An 18,855-nucleotide genomic window follows, 5' to 3' on the forward strand; every position below is an offset into this window, starting at 1 on the left:
TCGACTGTCCGGTAAAATTTTAAATACGGTGTCAATCTGGTCGAAAAAGCACAATGCTAAGAATACGAATGAATTCTGCGCATGTGCATGAACTTGACTCGTAAAATTTCGAATAAATATAGAAATATTTTGATATTAAATTCTATTTTTGACGAATATGATTTGGAATTATTCAATTTATTTCTAGGAATGATGGAGAAAACTGACTAAAATAAATTTAAAAAAATATATATATACGTATAAAAATATTCGTCGGCTTCGAGCCTCGAACTGAAGACCTGCAAAACTAAGCGCTGCACTCTGCCGGTCCAGCCACCAAGCTTCGTAACCTGAGAGCTTCTGAAAGAGCTAAGAGTAACATTTCGACTGTCCGGTAAAATTTTAAATACGGTGTCAATCTGGTCTAAAAAGCACAATGCTAAGAATACGAATGAATTCTGCGCATGTGCATGAACTTGACTCGTAAAATTTCGAATAAATATAGAAATATTTTGATATTAAATTCTATTTTTGACGAATATGATTTGGAATTATTCAATTTATTTCTAGGAATGATGGAGAAAACTGACTAAAATAAATTAAAAATATATATATATATACGTATAAAAATATTCGTCGGCTTCGAGCCTCGAACTGAAGACCTGCAAAATTAAGCGCTGCACTCTGCAGGTCCAGCCACCAAGCTTCGTAACTTGAGAGCTTCTGAAAGAGCTAAGAGTCTCATTTCGACTGTCCAGTAAAATTTTAAATACGGTGTCAATCTGGTCTAAAAAGCACAATGCTAGGAATACGAATGAATTCTGCGCATGTGCATGAACTTGACTCGTAAAATTTCGAATAAATATAGAAATATTTTGATATTAAATTCTATTTTTGACGAATATGATTTGGAATTATTCAATTTATTTCTAGGAATGATGGAGAAAACTGACTAAAATAAATTAAATATATATATATATACGTATAAAAACATTCGTCGGCTTCGAGCCTCGAACTGAAGACCTGCAAAACTAAGCGCTGCACTCTGCCGGTCCAGCCACCAAGCTTCGTAACCTGAGAGCTTCTGAAAGAGCTAAGAGTCTCATTTCGACTGTCCGGTAAAATTTTAAATACGGTATCAATCTGGTCTAAAAAGCACAATGCTAAGAATACGAATGAATTCTGCGCATGTGCATGAACTTGACTCGTAAAATTTCGAATAAATATAGAAATATTTTGATATTAAATTCTATTTTTGACGAATATGATTTGGAATTATTCAATTTATTTCTAGGAATGATGGAGAAAACTGACTAAAATAAATTAAAAAAAAAATATATATACGTATAAAAATATTCGTCGGCTTGAGCCTCGAACTGAAGACCTGCAAAATTAAGCGCTGCACTCTGCAGGTCCAGCCACCAAGCTTCGTAACCTGAGAGCTTCTGAAAGAGCTAAGAGTCTCATTTCGACTGTCCAGTAAAATTTTAAATACGGTGTCAATCTGGTCTAAAAAGCCCAATGCTAAGAATACGAATGAATTCTGCGCATGTGCATGAACTTGACTCGTAAAATTTCGAATAAATATAGAAATATTTTGATATTAAATTCTATTTTTGACGAATATGATTTGGAATTATTCAATTTATTTCTAGGAATGATGGAGAAAACTGACTAAAATAAATTAAATATATATATATATACGTATAAAAACATTCGTCGGCTTCGAGCCTCGAACTGAAGACCTGCAAAACTAAGCGCTGCACTCTGCCGGTCCAGCCACCAAGCTTCGTAACCTGAGAGCTTCTGAAAGAGCTAAGAGTCTCATTTCGACTGTCCAGTAAAATTTTAAATACGGTGTCAATCTGGTCTAAAAAGCCCAATGCTAAGAATACGAATGAATTCTGCGCATGTGCATGAACTTGACTCGTAAAATTTCGAATAAATATAGAAATATTTTGATATTAAATTCTATTTTTGACGAATATGATTTGGAATTATTCAATTTATTTCTAGGAATGATGGAGAAAACTGACTAAAATAAATTTAAAAAATATATATATACGTATAAAAATATTCGTCGGCTACGAGCCTCGAACTGAAGACCTGCAAAGCTAAGCGCTGCACTCTGCCGATCCAGCCACCAAGCTTCGTAACTTGAGAGCTTCTGAAAGAGCTAAGAGTCTCATTTCGACTGTCCGGTAAAACTTTAAATACGGTGTCAATCTGGTCTAAAAAGCACAATGCTAAGAATACGAATGAATTCTGCGCATGTGCATGAACTTGACTCGTAAAATTTCGAATAAATATAGAAATATTTTGATATTAAATTCTATTTTTGACGAATATGATTTGGAATTATTCAATTTATTTCTAGGAATGATGGAGAAAACTGACTAAAATAAATTTAAAAAAATATATATATACGTATAAAAATATTCGTCGGCTTCGAGCCTCGAACTGAAGACCTGCAAAACTAAGCGCTGCACTCTGCCGGTCCAGCCACCAAGCTTCGTAACCTGAGAGCTTCTGAAAGAGCTAAGAGTAACATTTCGACTGTCCGGTAAAATTTTAAATACGGTGTCAATCTGGTCTAAAAAGCACAATGCTAAGAATACGAATGAATTCTGCGCATGTGCATGAACTTGACTCGTAAAATTTCGAATAAATATAGAAATATTTTGATATTAAATTCTATTTTTGACGAATATGATTTGGAATTATTCAATTTATTTCTAGGAATGATGGAGAAAACTGACTAAAATAAATTAAAAATATATATATATATACGTATAAAAATATTCGTCGGCTTCGAGCCTCGAACTGAAGACCTGCAAAATTAAGCGCTGCACTCTGCAGGTCCAGCCACCAAGCTTCGTAACTTGAGAGCTTCTGAAAGAGCTAAGAGTCTCATTTCGACTGTCCAGTAAAATTTTAAATACGGTGTCAATCTGGTCTAAAAAGCACAATGCTAGGAATACGAATGAATTCTGCGCATGTGCATGAACTTGACTCGTAAAATTTCGAATAAATATAGAAATATTTTGATATTAAATTCTATTTTTGACGAATATGATTTGGAATTATTCAATTTATTTCTAGGAATGATGGAGAAAACTGACTAAAATAAATTAAATATATATATATATACGTATAAAAACATTCGTCGGCTTCGAGCCTCGAACTGAAGACCTGCAAAACTAAGCGCTGCACTCTGCCGGTCCAGCCACCAAGCTTCGTAACCTGAGAGCTTCTGAAAGAGCTAAGAGTCTCATTTCGACTGTCCGGTAAAATTTTAAATACGGTATCAATCTGGTCTAAAAAGCACAATGCTAAGAATACGAATGAATTCTGCGCATGTGCATGAACTTGACTCGTAAAATTTCGAATAAATATAGAAATATTTTGATATTAAATTCTATTTTTGACGAATATGATTTGGAATTATTCAATTTATTTCTAGGAATGATGGAGAAAACTGACTAAAATAAATTTAAAAAAAAATATATATACGTATAAAAATATTCGTCGGCTTGAGCCTCGAACTGAAGACCTGCAAAATTAAGCGCTGCACTCTGCAGGTCCAGCCACCAAGCTTCGTAACCTGAGAGCTTCTGAAAGAGCTAAGAGTCTCATTTCGACTGTCCAGTAAAATTTTAAATACGGTGTCAATCTGGTCTAAAAAGCCCAATGCTAAGAATACGAATGAATTCTGCGCATGTGCATGAACTTGACTCGTAAAATTTCGAATAAATATAGAAATATTTTGATATTAAATTCTATTTTTGACGAATATGATTTGGAATTATTCAATTTATTTCTAGGAATGATGGAGAAAACTGACTAAAATAAATTAAATATATATATATATACGTATAAAAACATTCGTCGGCTTCGAGCCTCGAACTGAAGACCTGCAAAACTAAGCGCTGCACTCTGCCGGTCCAGCCACCAAGCTTCGTAACCTGAGAGCTTCTGAAAGAGCTAAGAGTCTCATTTCGACTGTCCAGTAAAATTTTAAATACGGTGTCAATCTGGTCTAAAAAGCCCAATGCTAAGAATACGAATGAATTCTGCGCATGTGCATGAACTTGACTCGTAAAATTTCGAATAAATATAGAAATATTTTGATATTAAATTCTATTTTTGACGAATATGATTTGGAATTATTCAATTTATTTCTAGGAATGATGGAGAAAACTGACTAAAATAAATTTAAAAAATATATATATACGTATAAAAATATTCGTCGGCTACGAGCCTCGAACTGAAGACCTGCAAAGCTAAGCGCTGCACTCTGCCGATCCAGCCACCAAGCTTCGTAACTTGAGAGCTTCTGAAAGAGCTAAGAGTCTCATTTCGACTGTCCGGTAAAATTTTAAATACGGTGTCAATCTGGTCTAAAAAGCACAATGCTAAGAATACGAATGAATTCTGCGCATGTGCATGAACTTGACTCGTAAAATTTCGAATAAATATAGAAATATTTTGATATTAAATTCTATTTTTGACGAATATGATTTGGAATTATTCAATTTATTTCTAGGAATGATGGAGAAAACTGACTAAAATAAATTTAAAAAAATATATATATACGTATAAAAATATTCGTCGGCTTCGAGCCTCGAACTGAAGACCTGCAAAACTAAGCGCTGCACTCTGCCGGTCCAGCCACCAAGCTTCGTAACCTGAGAGCTTCTGAAAGAGCTAAGAGTAACATTTCGACTGTCCGGTAAAATTTTAAATACGGTGTCAATCTGGTCTAAAAAGCACAATGCTAAGAATACGAATGAATTCTGCGCATGTGCATGAACTTGACTCGTAAAATTTCGAATAAATATAGAAATATTTTGATATTAAATTCTATTTTTGACGAATATGATTTGGAATTATTCAATTTATTTCTAGGAATGATGGAGAAAACTGACTAAAATAAATTAAAAATATATATATATATACGTATAAAAATATTCGTCGGCTTCGAGCCTCGAACTGAAGACCTGCAAAATTAAGCGCTGCACTCTGCAGGTCCAGCCACCAAGCTTCGTAACTTGAGAGCTTCTGAAAGAGCTAAGAGTCTCATTTCGACTGTCCAGTAAAATTTTAAATACGGTGTCAATCTGGTCTAAAAAGCACAATGCTAGGAATACGAATGAATTCTGCGCATGTGCATGAACTTGACTCGTAAAATTTCGAATAAATATAGAAATATTTTGATATTAAATTCTATTTTTGACGAATATGATTTGGAATTATTCAATTTATTTCTAGGAATGATGGAGAAAACTGACTAAAATAAATTAAATATATATATATATACGTATAAAAACATTCGTCGGCTTCGAGCCTCGAACTGAAGACCTGCAAAACTAAGCGCTGCACTCTGCCGGTCCAGCCACCAAGCTTCGTAACCTGAGAGCTTCTGAAAGAGCTAAGAGTCTCATTTCGACTGTCCGGTAAAATTTTAAATACGGTATCAATCTGGTCTAAAAAGCACAATGCTAAGAATACGAATGAATTCTGCGCATGTGCATGAACTTGACTCGTAAAATTTCGAATAAATATAGAAATATTTTGATATTAAATTCTATTTTTGACGAATATGATTTGGAATTATTCAATTTATTTCTAGGAATGATGGAGAAAACTGACTAAAATAAATTTAAAAAAAAATATATATACGTATAAAAATATTCGTCGGCTTGAGCCTCGAACTGAAGACCTGGAAAATTAAGCGCTGCACTCTGCAGGTCCAGCCACCAAGCTTCGTAACCTGAGAGCTTCTGAAAGAGCTAAGAGTCTCATTTCGACTGTCCAGTAAAATTTTAAATACGGTGTCAATCTGGTCTAAAAAGCCCAATGCTAAGAATACGAATGAATTCTGCGCATGTGCATGAACTTGACTCGTAAAATTTCGAATAAATATAGAAATATTTTGATATTAAATTCTATTTTTGACGAATATGATTTGGAATTATTCAATTTATTTCTAGGAATGATGGAGAAAACTGACTAAAATAAATTTAAAAAATATATATATACGTATAAAAATATTCGTCGGCTACGAGCCTCGAACTGAAGACCTGCAAAGCTAAGCGCTGCACTCTGCCGATCCAGCCACCAAGCTTCGTAACCTGAGAGCTTCTGAAAGAGCTAAGAGTCTCATTTCGACTGTCCGGTAAAATTTTAAATACGGTGTCAATCTGGTCTAAAAAGCACAATGCTAAGAATACGAATGAATTCTGCGCATGTGCATGAACTTGACTCGTAAAATTTCGAATAAATATAGAAATATTTTGATATTAAATTCTATTTTTGACGAATATGATTTGGAATTATTCAATTTATTTCTAGGAATGATGGAGAAAACTGACTAAAATAAATTTAAAAAAATATATATATACGTATAAAAATATTCGTCGGCTTCGAGCCTCGAACTGAAGACCTGCAAAACTAAGCGCTGCACTCTGCCGGTCCAGCCACCAAGCTTCGTAACCTGAGAGCTTCTGAAAGAGCTAAGAGTAACATTTCGACTGTCCGGTAAAATTTTAAATACGGTGTCAATCTGGTCTAAAAAGCACAATGCTAAGAATACGAATGAATTCTGCGCATGTGCATGAACTTGACTCGTAAAATTTCGAATAAATATAGAAATATTTTGATATTAAATTCTATTTTTGACGAATATGATTTGGAATTATTCAATTTATTTCTAGGAATGATGGAGAAAACTGACTAAAATAAATTAAAAATATATATATATATACGTATAAAAATATTCGTCGGCTTCGAGCCTCGAACTGAAGACCTGCAAAATTAAGCGCTGCACTCTGCAGGTCCAGCCACCAAGCTTCGTAACTTGAGAGCTTCTGAAAGAGCTAAGAGTCTCATTTCGACTGTCCAGTAAAATTTTAAATACGGTGTCAATCTGGTCTAAAAAGCACAATGCTAAGAATACGAATGAATTCTGCGCATGTGCATGAACTTGACTCGTAAAATTTCGAATAAATATAGAAATATTTTGATATTAAATTCTATTTTTGACGAATATGATTTGGAATTATTCAATTTATTTCTAGGAATGATGGAGAAAACTGACTAAAATAAATTAAAAAAAATATATATATACGTATAAAAATATTCGTCGGCTTGAGCCTCGAACTGAAGACCTGCAAAATTAAGCGCTGCACTCTGCAGGTCCAGCCACCAAGCTTCGTAACCTGAGAGCTTCTGAAAGAGCTAAGAGTCTCATTTCGACTGTCCAGTAAAATTTTAAATACGGTGTCAATCTGGTCTAAAAAGCCCAATGCTAAGAATACGAATGAATTCTGCGCATGTGCATGAACTTGACTCGTAAAATTTCGAATAAATATAGAAATATTTTGATATTAAATTCTATTTTTGACGAATATGATTTGGAATTATTCAATTTATTTCTAGGAATGATGGAGAAAACTGACTAAAATAAATTTAAAAAAATATATATATACGTATAAAAATATTCGTCGGCTTCGAGCCTCGAACTGAAGACCTGCAAAACTAAGCACTGCACTCTGCCGGTCCAGCCACCAAGCTTCGTAACCTGAGAGCTTCTGAAAGAGCTAAGAGTAACATTTCGACTGTCCGGTAAAATTTTAAATACGGTGTCAATCTGGTCTAAAAAGCACAATGCTAAGAATACGAATGAATTCTGCGCATGTGCATGAACTTGACTCGTAAAATTTCGAATAAATATAGAAATATTTTGATATTAAATTCTATTTTTGACGAATATGATTTGGAATTATTCAATTTATTTCTAGGAATGATGGAGAAAACTGACTAAAATAAATTAAATATATATATATATATACGTATAAAAATATTCGTCGGCTTCGAGCCTCGAACTGAAGACCTGCAAAATTAAGCGCTGCACTCTGCAGGTCCAGCCACCAAGCTTCGTAACTTGAGAGCTTCTGAAAGAGCTAAGAGTCTCATTTCGACTGTCCAGTAAAATTTTAAATACGGTGTCAATCTGGTCTAAAAAGCACAATGCTAAGAATACGAATGAATTCTGCGCATGTGCATGAACTTGACTCGTAAAATTTCGAATAAATATAGAAATATTTTGATATTAAATTCTATTTTTGACGAATATGATTTGGAATTATTCAATTTATTTCTAGGAATGATGGAGAAAACTGACTAAAATAAATTTAAAAAAAATATATATACGTATAAAAATATTCGTCGGCTTCGAGCCTCGAACTGAAGACCTGCAAAACTAAGCGCTGCACTCTGCCGATCCAGCCACCAAGCTTCGTAACCTGAGAGCTTCTGAAAGAGCTAAGAGTCTCATTTCGACTGTCCGGTAAAATTTTAAATACGGTGTCAATCTGGTCTAAAAAGCACAATGCTAAGAATACGAAAGAATTCTGCGCATGTGCATGAACTTGACTCGTAAAATTTCGAATAAATATAGAAATATTTTGATATTAAATTCTATTTTTGCCGAATATGATTTGGAATTATTCAATTTATTTCTAGGAATGATGGAGAAAACTGACTAAAATAAATTTAAAATATATATATATACGTATAAAAATATTCGTCTGCTACGAGCCTCGAACTGAAGACCTGCAAAACTAAGCGCTGCACTCTGCCGATCTAGCCACCAAGCTTCGTAACCTGAGAGCTTCTGAAAGAGCTAAGAGTCTCATTTCCACTGTCCCGTAAAATTTTAAATACGGTGTCAATCTGGTCTAAAAAGCACAATGCTAAGAATACGAATGAATTCTGCGCATGTGCATGAACTTGACTCGTAAAATTTCGAATAAATATAGAAATATTTTGATATTAAATTCTATTTTTTCCGAATACGATTTGGAATTATTCAATTTATTTCTAGGAATGATGGAGAAAACTGACTAAAATAAATTAAAAATATATATATATACGTATAAAAATATTCGTCGGCTTCGAGCCTCGAACTGAAGACCTGCAAAAATAAGCGCTGCACTCTGCCGATCCAGCCACCAAGTTTCGTAACCTGAGAGCTTCTGAAAGAGCTAAGAGTCACATTTCGACTGTCCAGTAAAATTTTAAATACGGTGTCAATCTGGTCTAAAAAGCACAATGCTAAGAATACGAATGAATTCTGCGCATGTGCATGAACTTGACTCGTAAAATTTCGAATAAATTTAGAAATATTTTGATATTAAATTCTATTTTTGACGAATATGATTTGGAATTATTCAATTTATTTCTAGGAATGATGGAGAAAACTGACTAAAATAAATTAAAAAAAATATATATATACGTATAAAAATATTCGTCGGCTTCGAGCCTCGAACTGAAGACCTGCAAAATTAAGCGCTGCACTCTGCAGGTCCAGCCACTAAGCTTCGTAACCTGAGAGCTTCTGAAAGAGCTAAGAGTCTCATTTCGACTGTCCAGTAAAATTTTAAATACGGTGTCAATCTGGTCTAAAAAGCACAATGCTAAGAATACGAATGAATTCTGCGCATGTGCATGAACTTGACTCGTAAAATTTCGAATAAATATAGAAATATTTTGATATTAAATTCTATTTTTGACGAATATGATTTGGAATTATTCAATTTATTTCTAGGAATGATGGAGAAAACTGACTAAAATAAATTTAAAAAATATATATATACGTATAAAAATATTCGTCGGCTTCGAGCCTCGAACTGAAGACCTGCAAAACTAAGCGCTGCACTCTGCAGGTCCAGCCACCAAGCTTCGTAACCTGAGAGCTTCTGAAAGAGCTAAGAGTCTCATTTCGACTGTCCAGTAAAATTTTAAATACGGTGTCAATCTGGTCTAAAAAGCACAATGCTAAGAATACGAATGAATTCTGCGCATGTGCATGAACTTGACTCGTAAAATTTCGAATAAATATAGAAATATTTTGATATTAAATTCTATTTTTGACGAATATGATTTGGAATTATTCAATTTATTTCTAGGAATGATGGAGAAAACTGACTAAAATAAATTTAAAAAAAAAATATATATACGTATAAAAATATTCGTCGGCTTCGAGCCTCGAACAGAAGACCTGCAAAACTAAGCGCTGCACTCTGCCGATCCAGCCACCAAGCTTCGTAACTTGAGAGCTTCTGAAAGAGCTAAGAGTCTCATTTCGACTGTCCGGTAAAATTTTAAATACGGTGTCAATCTGGTCTAAAAAGCACAATGCTAAGAATACGAATGAATTCTGCGCATGTGCATGAACTTGACTCGTAAAATTTCGAATAAATATAGAAATATTTTGATATTAAATTCTATTTTTGACGAATATGATTTGGAATTATTTAATTTATTTCTAGGAATGATGGAGAAAACTGACTAAAATAAATTAAAAAAAATATATATATACGTATAAAAATATTCGTCGGCTTCGAGCCTCGAACTGAAGACCTCCAAACTAAGCGCTGCACTCTGCCGATCCAGCCACCAAGCTTCGTAACCTGAGAGCTTCTGAAAGAGCTAAGAGTCTCATTTCGACTGTCCCGTAAAATTTTAAATACGGTGTCAATCTGGTCTAAAAAGCACAATGCTAAGAATACGAATGAATTCTGCGCATGTGTATGAACTTGACTCGTAAAATTTCGAATAAATATAGAAATATTTTGATATTAAATTCTATTTTTGACGAATATGATTTGGAATTATTCAATTTATTTCTAGGAATGATGGAGAAAACTGACTAAAGTAAATTAAAAAAATATATATATACGTATAAAAATATTCGTCGGCTTCGAGCCTCGAACTGAAGACCGGCAAAACTAAGCTCTGCACTCTGCCGATCCAGCCACCAAGCTTCGCAACCTGAGTGCTTCTGAAAGAGCTAAGAGTCTCATTTCGACTGTACAGTAAAATTTTAAATACGGTGTCCATCTGGTCTAAAAAGCACAATGCTAAGAATACGAATGAATTCTGCGCATGTGCATGAACTTGACTCGTAAAATTTCGAATAAATATAGAAATATTTTGATATTAAATTCTATTTTTGACGAATATGATTTGGAATTATTCAATTTATTTCTAGGAATGATGGAGAAAACTGACTAAAATAAATTTAAAAAATATATATATACGTATAAAAAAATTCGTCGGCTTCGAGCCTCGAACTGAAGACCTGCAAAACTAAGCGCTGCACTCTGCCGATCCAGCCACCAAGCTTCGTAACCTGAGAGCTTCTGAAAGAGCTAAGAGTCTCATTTCGACTGTCCCGTAAAATTTTAAATACGGTGTCAATCTGGTCTAAAAAGCACAATGCTAAGAATACGAATGAATTCTGCGCATGTGCATGAACTTGACTCGTAAAATTTCGAATAAATATAGAAATATTTTGATATTAAATTCTATTTTTGACGAATATGATTTGGAATTATTCAATTTATTTCTGGGAATTATGGGGAAAACTGGCTAAAATAAATTAAAAAAATATATATATGTAAATATTTGTCGGCTTCGAGCCTCGAACTGAAGACCTGCAAAACTAAGCGCTGCACTCTGCCGATCCAGCTACCAAGCTTCGTAACCTGAGAGCTTCTGAAAGAGCTAAGAGTGTCATTTCGACTGTCCAGTAAAATTTTAAATACGGTGTCAATCTGGTCTAAAAAGCACAATGCTAAGAATACGAATGAATTCTGCGCATGTGCATGAACTTGACTCGTAAAATCTCGAATAAATATAGAAATATTTTGATATTAAATTCTATTTTTGACGAATATGATTTGGAATTATTCAATTTATTTCTAGGAATGATGGAGAAAACTGACTAAAATAAATTTAAAAAATATATATATACGTATAAAAATATTCGCCGGCTTCGAGCCTCGAACTGAAGACCTGCAAAACTAAGCGCTGCACTCTGCCGATTAGGCCACCAAGCTTCGTAACCTGGGAGCTTCTGAAAGAGCTAAGAGTCTCATTTCGACTGTCCGGTAAAATTTTAAATACAGTGTCAATCTGGTCTAAAAAGCACAATGCTAAGAATACGAATGAATTCTGCGCATGTGCATGAACTTGACTCGTAAAAATTCGAATAAATTTAGAAATATTTTGATATTAAATTCTATTTTTGACGAATATGATTTGGAATTATTCAATTTATTTCTAGGAATGATGGAGAAAACTGACTAAAATAAATTTAAAAAAATATATATATACGTATAAAAATATTCGTCGGCTTCGAGCCTCGAACTGAAGACCTGCAAAATTAAGCGCTGCACTCTGCAGGTCCAGCCACCAAGCTTCGTAACCTGAGAGCTTCTGAAAGAGCTAAGAGTCTCATTTCGACTGTCCAGTAAAATTTGAAATACGGTGTCAATCTGGTCTAAAACGCACAATGCTAAGAATACGAATGAATTCTGCGCATGTGCATGAACTTGACTCGTAAAATTTCGAATAAATATAGAAATATTTTGATATTAAATTCTATTTTTGACGAATATGATTTGGAATTATTCAATTTATTTCTAGGAATGATGGAGAAAACTGACTAAAATAAATTTAAAAAAAATATATATACGTATAAAAATATTCGTCGGCTTCGAGCCTCGAACTGAAGACCTGCAAAACTAAGCGCTGCACTCTGCCGATCCAGCCACCAAGCATCGTAACCTGAGAGCTTCTGAAAGAGCTAAGAGTCTCATTTCGACTGTCCGGTAAAATTTTAAATACGGTGTCAATCTGGTCTAAAAAGCACAATGCTAAGAATACGAGTGAATTCTGCGCATGTGCATGAACTTGACTCGTAAAATTTCGAATAAATATAGAAATATTTTGATATTAAATTCTATTTTTGACGAATATCATTTGGAATTATTCAATTTATTTCTAGGAATGATGGAGAAAACTGACTAAAATAAATTTTAAAAAAATATATATACGTATAAAAATATTCGTCGGCTTCGAGCCTCGAACTGAAGACCTGCAAAACTAAACGCTGCACTCTGCCGATCCAGCCACCAAGCTTCGTAACCTGAGAGCTTCTGAAAGAGCTAAGAGTCACATTTCGACTGTCCGGTAAAATTTTAAATACAGTTTCAATCTGGTCTAAAAAGCACAATGCTAAGAATACGAATGAATTCTGCGCATGTACATGAACTTGACTCGTATAATTTCAAATAAATATAGAAATATTTTGATATTAAATTCTATATTTGACGAATATGATTTGGAATTATTTAATTTATTTCTAGGAATGATGGAGAAAACTGACTAAAATAAATTTAAAAAATATATATATACGTATAAAAATATTCGCCGGCTTCGAGCCTCGAACTGAAGACCTGCAAAACTAAGCGCTGCACTCTGCCGATTAGGCCACCAAGCTTCGTAACCTGAGAGCTTCTGAAAGAGCTAAGAGTCTCATTTCGACTGTCCGGTAAAATTTTAAATACGGTGTCAATCTGGTCTAAAAAGCACAATGCTAAGAATACGAATGAATTCTGCGCATGTGCATGAACTTGACTCGTAAAAATTCGAATAAATTTAGAAATATTTTGATATTAAATTCTATTTTTGACGAATATGATTTGGAATTATTCAATTTATTTCTAGGAATGATGGAGAAAACTGACTAAAATAAATTTAAAAAAATATATATATACGTATAAAAATATTCGTCGGCTTCGAGCCTCGAACTGAAGACCTGCAAAATTAAGCGCTGCACTCTGCAGGTCCAGCCACCAAGCTTCGTAACCTGAGAGCTTCTGAAAGAGCTAAGAGTCTCATTTCGACTGTCCAGTAAAATTTGAAATACGGTGTCAATCTGGTCTAAAAAGCACAATGCTAAGAATACGAATGAATTCTGCGCATGTGCATGAACTTGACTCGTAAAATTTCGAATAAATATAGAAATATTTTGATATTAAATTCTATTTTTGACGAATATGATTTGGAATTATTCAATTTATTTCTAGGAATGATGGAGAAAACTGACTAAAATAAATTTAAAAAAAATATATATACGTATAAAAATATTCGTCGGCTTCGAGCCTCGAACTGAAGACCTGCAAAACTAAGCGCTGCACTCTGCCGATCCAGCCACCAAGCTTCGTAACCTGAGAGCTTCTGAAAGAGCTAAGAGTCTCATTTCGACTGTCCGGTAAAATTTTAAATACGGTGTCAATCTGGTCTAAAAAGCACAATGCTAAGAATACGAATGAATTCTGCGCATGTGCATGAACTTGACTCGTAAAATTTCGAATAAATATAGAAATATTTTGATATTAAATTCTATTTTTGACGAATATCATTTGGAATTATTCAATTTATTTCTAGGAATGATGGAGAAAACTGACTAAAATAAATTTAAAAAAAATATATATACGTATAAAAATATTCGTCGGCTTCGAGCCTCGAACTGAAGACCTGCAAAACTAAACGCTGCACTCTGCCGATCCAGCCACCAAGCTTCGTAACCTGAGAGCTTCTGAAAGAGCTAAGAGTCACATTTCGACTGTCCGGTAAAATTTTAAATACAGTTTCAATCTGGTCTAAAAAGCACAATGCTAAGAATACGAATGAATTCTGCGCATGTACATGAACTTGACTCGTATAATTTCGAATAAATATAGAAATATTTTGATATTAAATTCTATATTTGACGAATATGATTTGGAATTATTTAATTTATTTCTAGGAATGATGGAGAAAACTGACTAAAATAAATTTAAAAAAAATATATATATACGTATAAAAATATTCGTCGGCTTCGAGCCTCGAACTGAAGACCTCCAAACTAAGCGCTGCACTCGGCCGATCCAGCCACCAAGCTTCGTAACCTGAGAGCTTCTGAAAGAGCTAAGAGTCTCATTTCGACTGTCCCGTAAAATTTTAAATACGGTGTCAATCTGGTCTAAAAAGCACAATGCTAAGAATACGAATGAATTCTGCGCATGTGCATGAACTTGACTCGTAAAATTTCGAATAAATATATAAATATTTTGATATTAAATTCTATTTTTGACGAATATGATTTGGAATTATTCAATTTATTTCTAGGAATGATGGAGAAAATTGACTAAAGTAAATTAAAAAAATATATATATACGTATAAAAAAATTCGTCGGCTTCGAGCCTCGAACTGAAGACCGGCAAAACTAAGCTCTGCACTCTGCCGATCCAGCCACCAAGCTTCGCAACCTGAGTGCTTCTGAAAGAGCTAAGAGTCTCATTTCGACTGTCCGGTAAAATTTTAAATACGGTGTCAATATGGTCTAAAAAGCACAATGCTAAGAATACGAATGAATTCTGCGCATGTGCATGAACTTGACTCGTAAAATTTCGAATAAATATAGAAATATTTTGATATTAAATTCTATTTTTGACGAATATGATTTGGAATTATTCAATTTATTTCTAGGAATGATGGAGAAAACTGACTAAAATAAATTTTAAAAAAATATATATACGTATAAATATATTCGTCGGCTTCGAGCCTCGAACTGAAGACCTGCAAAACTAAGCGCTGCACTCTGCCGATCCAGCCACCAAGCTTCGTAACCTGAGAGCTTCTGAAAGAGCTAAGAGTCTAATTTCGACTGTCCAGTAAAATTTTAAATACGGTGTCAATCTGGTCTAAAAAGCACAATGCTAAGAATACGAATGAATTCTGCGCATGTGCATGAACTTGACTCGTAAAATTTCGAATAAATATAGAAATATTTTGATATTAAATTCTATTTTTGACGAATATGATTTGGAATTATTCAATTTATTTCTAGGAATGATGGAGAAAACTGACTAAAATAAATTTAAAAAATATATATATACGTATAAAAATATTCGCCGGCTTCGAGCCTCGAACTGAAGACCTGCAAAACTAAGCGCTGCACTCTGCCGATTAGGCCACCAAGCTTCGTAACCTGAGAGCTTCTGAAAGAGCTAAGAGTCTCATTTCGACTGTCCGGTAAAGTTTTAAATACGGTGTCAATCTGGTCTAAAAAGCACAATGCTAAGAATACGAATGAATTCTGCGCATGTGCATGAACTTGACTCGTAAAATTTCGAATAAATATAGAAATATTTTGATATTAAATTCTATTTTTGACGAATATGATTTGGAATTATTCAATTTATTTCTAGGAATTATGGGGAAAACTGGCTAAAATAAATTAAAAAAATATATATATGTAAATATTTGTCGGCTTCGAGCCTCGAAGTGAAGACCTGCAAAACTAAGCGCTGCACTCTGCCGATCCAGCCACCAAGCTTCGTAACCTGAGAGCTTCTGAAAGAGCTAAGAGTCTCATTTCGACTGTCCCGTAAAATTTTAAATACGGTGTCAATCTGGTCTAAAAAGCACAATGCTAAGAATACGAATGAATTCTGCGCATGTGCATGAACTTGACTCGTAAAATTTCGAATAAATATAGAAATATTTTGATATTAAATTCTATTTTTGACGAATATTATTTGGAATTATTCAATTTATTTCTGGGAATTATGGGGAAAACTGGCTAAAATAAATTAAAAAAATATATATATGTAAATATTTGTCGGCTTCGAGCCTCGAACTGAAGACCTGCAAAACTAAGCGCTGCACTCTGCCGATCCAGCTACCAAGCTTCGTAACCTGAGAGCTTCTGAAAGAGCTAAGAGTCTCATTTGGACTGTCCAGTAAAATTTTAAATACGGTGTCAATCTGGTTTAAAAAGCAAAATGCTAAGAATACGAATGAATTCTGCGCATGTGCATGAACTTGACTCGTAAAATTTCGAATAAATATAGAAATATTTTGATATTAAATTCTATTTTTGACGAATATGATTTGGAATTATTCAATTTATTTCTAGGAATGATGGAGAAAACTGACAAAAATAAATTAAAAAATATATATATACGTATAAAAATATTCGTCGGCTTCGAGCCTCGAACTGAAGACCTGCAAAACTAAGCGCTGTACTCTGCCGATCCAGCCACCAAGCTTCGTAACCTGAGAGCTTCTGAAAGATCTAAGAGTCTCATTTCGACTGTCCAGTAAAATTTTAAATACGGTGTCAATCTGATCTAAAAAGCCCAATGGTAAGAATACGAATGAATTCTGCGCATGTGCATGAACTTGACTCGTAAAATTTCGAATAAATATAGAAATATTTTGATATTAAATTCTATTTTTGACGAAAATGATTTGGAATTATTCAATTTATTTCTAGGAATGATGGAGAAAACTGACTAAAATAAATTTAAAAAAAATATATACGTATAAAAATATTCGTCGGCTTCGAGCCTCGAACTGAAGACCTGCAAAACTAAGCGCTGCACTCTGCCGATCCAGCCACCAAGCTTCGTAACCTGAGAGCTTCTGAAAGATCTAAGAGTCTCATTTCGACTGTCCAGTAAAATTTTAAATACGGTATCAATCTGGTCTAAAAAGCATAATGGTAAGAATACGAATGAATTCTGCGCATGTGCATGAACTTGACTCGTAAAATTTCGAAAAAATATAGAAATATTTTGATATTAAATTCTATTTTTGACGAATATGATTTGGAATTATTCAATTTATTTCTAGGAATGATGGAGAAAACTGACTAAAATAAATTTTAAAAAAATATATATACGTATAAAAATATTCGTCGGCTTCGAGCCTCGAACTGAAGACCTGCAAAATTAAGCGCTGCACTCTGCCGATCCTGCCACCAAGCTTCGTAACCTGAGAGCTTCTGAAAGAGCTAAGAGTCTCATTTCGACTGTCCAGTAAAATTTTAAATACGGTGTCAATCTGGTTTAAAAAGCACAATGCTAAGAATACGAATGAATTCTGCGCATGTGCATGAACTTGACTCGTAAAATTTCGAATAAATATAGAAATATTTTGATATTAAATTCTATTTTTGACGAATATGATTTGGAATTATTCAATTTATTTCTAGGAATGATGGAGAAAACTGACAAAAATAAATTAAAAAATATATATATATACGTATAAAAATATTCGTCGGCTTCGAGCCTCGAACTGAAGACCTGCAAAACTAAGCGCTGTACTCTGCCGATCCAGCCACCAAGCTTCGTAACCTGAGAGCTTCTGAAAGATCTAAGAGTCTCATTTCGACTGTCCAGTAAAATTTTAAATACGGTGTCAATCTGATCTAAAAAGCCCAATGGTAAGAATACGAATGAATTCTGCGCATGTGCATGAACTTGACTCGTAAAATTTCGACAAAATATAGAAATATTTTGATATTAAATTCTATTTTTGACGAATATGATTTGGAATTATTCAATTTATTTCTAGGAATGATGGAGAAAACTGACTAAAATAAATTTAAAAAATATATATATACGTATAAAAATATTCGTCGGCTTCGAGCCTCGAACTGAAGACCTGCAAAATTAAGCGCTGCACTCTGCCGATCCAGCCACCAAGCTTCGTAACCTGAGAGCTTCTGAAAGAGCTAAGAGTCTCATTTCGACTGTCCAGTAAAATTTTAAATACGGTGTCAATCTGGTCTAAAAAGCACAATGCTAAGAATACGAATGAATTCTGCGCATGTGCATGAACTTGACTCGTAAAATTTCGAATAAATATAGAAATATTTTGATATTAAATTCTATTTTTGACGAATATGATTTGGAATTATTCAATTTATTTCTAAAATTATGGGGAAAACTGGCTAAAATAAATTAAAAAAATATATATATGTAAATATTTGTCGGCTTCGAGCCTCGAAATGAAGACCTGCCAAACTAAGATTTGCACTCTGCCGATCCAGCCACCAATCTTCGTAACCTGAGAGCTTCTGAAAGGGTTCAGAGGCTCATTATGACTGTACAGTAAAATTTTAAATACGATGTCAATCTGGTCTAAAAGCACAATGCTAAAAATACGAATGAATTCTGCGCATGTGCGTG

This window comes from Argiope bruennichi, chromosome 2 (genome assembly GCF_947563725.1).
Source record: "Argiope bruennichi chromosome 2, qqArgBrue1.1, whole genome shotgun sequence".
Taxonomy (NCBI): Eukaryota; Metazoa; Arthropoda; class Arachnida; order Araneae; family Araneidae; genus Argiope; species Argiope bruennichi.